Raw genomic sequence first — 2,850 nt, 5'->3', positions numbered from 1 at the left:
GGTACCACATACATAGAAAAAAAAAATCTGGAAGTGGTGCTGAGGCTCAAGTGGTAGAGCTCTAGCCTTGAGAAAAGTCCAAGGACAGTGCTCAGGCCCTGAGTTCAAGCCCAGGACTGGCAAAAAAAAAAAAATATATATATATATATATATATACACACACACACACACACACACCATTGGCCATTTAGTTAAAAAAGAAAAGCAATATACTTGTGCATATACACCAGTTACTTTATGTACAATAAAGGAATGGGGATGGGGAAAATGAAAGAATAGAGAAAACTATACTGTAGTAGTCAGAATGTGGTGGAATCAAATTGCAGTTTTCTAATTAAGAATGTATTCTTGGTCCATAAGAACAAAGTTCTGGAGCAAAGTAACAGGTTCCCTTTTTTTTAGTAGAAACCTCCTGTCTGCTGCTGGAACACATCAATTGTATCTTCATCCTCCATTTCCAACTGTGCAGATGTGTCTGTTTCATTGATTGGCTGCCCATCAAATCAGAATCTGATCTGCCTCATTGACAAACACTGTCGTTCACAATAGGCTTTCATTACTTTACTAAGTGGGGTAGGCCTCTTAATCTTAAATTGCACCACAAAACCATCCTGCCCCTACACCTTCAAATTAATATGATCCTTGTTCTCAGTCTTGACTCCTTCCTTGGGCGTTTTGCCGGCCATCACGAGCGCCTGAGTCTCCTCAGATGTCGCTTCACAAAACCTTGGGCTCTCCTAGCAGAGATTTGCAATAGAGCAAAACATAGATACATAAGGCCATATAGTATGCAGCCAACTGAAAGGACCTCTAGGATATGATATAGAAACAAAAGCCATATAATGAGTGATTGTTGTCTTTAATGTACTATGTTATCTCTCATCTCTTTTGCTGTCCCTTGGTTATCTCATATTGTTACAGTATCTCACTTTGTTATCTGATATATTGGATATTTTTGTATTTGGTTATTTGAAATTGGATAGGGAAGGGGGGAAAACAGATGTGGGGTGGGGGTGGAGGGAACGGAAATGGGGACCAAGACATGAGAAAGGGTATCAATGTATGTGAATTAATGCACCTTCTATCTGGCAAATATAATGTAACCCTTCCATTAATTACAATAAAATATATGAAAAAAAAGAGGTCCCCACTCCACACTGAACGAGCACACAGGCAGCCCACAGTGGCTGGAGCAAGAAAGCTTTTAAAATGAAGTCTGCCATATGTTCACTACAGATTTTATTTCTTTAAAAAGATTGCATGCAGTCACAAACAGAAAAATGTTGTGCTGTGAGACCTGGATTTGATTGATCATTTTTGCTTATCTGTCATTTCTTGGTTTATAGTCGCCTTTGAATACTTAAGCCCACAACAAAGTCTTTCTTTCCTTTATTTTATAAATTGAATTTAATTTTTTTACATTTTTATTGTAATTAATAGAAGAGTTACATCATATTCAACAGATAGAAAGTGCATTACTTCACATTGATACTCTTTCTCATGACATGGTCCCCATTTCCTTCCCCCCCTCACCCCGATCATCTTGATTTCCCCCTTCCCTATCAAATTTCAATTAACCAATTAAGCATATATAAAATATATCAGATAACAAGGTGAAATATTGTAACAATATGAGATAACCAAGGACAGCAAAAGAGATGAGAGATAACAGAGTACATTAAGGACAACAATCACTCGTATATGGCTTTTGATTTTTGAGGGTTAATTTTATACCCTGCTACCCTTCCAAAGTTTTGAATAAGCTCAAAGAGCTTGGGAGTGGAGTCTATAGGGTTCTTTAAATACAGAATCATGTCTTCTGCAAAGAGGGAAAGTTTCACTTCTTCTTTCCCTATTTGGATCCACTTTATGCTTGCTTCTTGCCTTATTGCTCTGGCTAGAAAGTCTAATACTATGTTAAAGAGGAGTGGGGAGAGAGAGCATCCTTTTCTCATTCCTTTTTAGAGGGAATGGCTTTAGCTTTTCACCATTAAGTATAATACTAGCTGTGGGTTTGTCATACACAGCCTTTATTATATTGAGGAATGTTCCATGGATTCCTAGTTTCTGCAGAGCATTTAGCATAAAGGGGTGTTGGATCTTGTCAAATGCCTTTTCTGCATCTATTGAGACAAGCATGTGATTTTTGTCCTTGCTTCTGTTGAAGTGCTGAGTTACATTAATTGATTTGCATATGTTGAACCAGCTTTGCATCCCTTTCATGAATCCTGTTTGATCATAGTGTATAATATTTTTGATGAGTTGTTGAAGACAGTTGGCCAATATTTTGTTGAGAAATTTTGCATCAATTTTCATCAAAGAAATGGGTCTATAATTCATTTTCTTTGATGAATCTCTGTCTGGTTTGGGGTTGAGGGTTATAGTGGCTTTGCAGAATGAGTTTGACAAAGAGCCTTCCTTTTCAATATCGTTGAAGAGCTTGAGGAGTATTGGTGTGAGTTCTGCTTTGAAGACCTTATAGAATTCAGCTGTGAATCCATCTGGCCCTGGGCTTTTCTTAGGTGGAAGTTCTCTTACTGCCATTTCTATTTCAGTGCTTGAAATAGGCCTGTTTAGGTCTTCTTGGTTCAGTGTGGGTATGTTTATATTAGCTAAAAATTCATCCATTTCTTCTCAATTCTCAAATTTGTTGGCATAAAGGTTTGAGAAGTATTCCCTTATGATGCTCTGGATCTTGGTAATTTCTGTCATGATATTACTATTACCTTTTGTGATTTTGTGATTTTGTTTATTTCAGTATGCTCCCTTCTTTTTTGTGTAAGATTTGCTAGGGGTGTGTCAATTTTGTTAATGTTTTCAAAGAACCAACTCCTTGTTTTGTTGATTCTA

The 2,850-nt window shown here is 37.1% G+C and overlaps 1 pseudogene; it reads right to left on the bottom strand.

Annotated features, from left to right (window-relative positions):
- Positions 1-398: 398 nt before the first annotated feature.
- On the bottom strand, positions 399-686 carry LOC150049128 (small ubiquitin-related modifier 2-like; annotated as a pseudogene).
- Between the last annotated feature and the right edge of the window lie 2,164 nt (positions 687-2,850).

Source organism: Megascapheus bottae, chromosome 20 (assembly GCF_031878675.1).
Source record: "Megascapheus bottae isolate mThoBot1 chromosome 20, mThoBot2.hap1, whole genome shotgun sequence".
NCBI lineage: Eukaryota > Metazoa > Chordata > Mammalia > Rodentia > Geomyidae > Megascapheus > Megascapheus bottae.
Note: the sequence above shows the minus strand (reverse complement) of the source record. Positions and strands in the feature narration are given on the sequence as shown.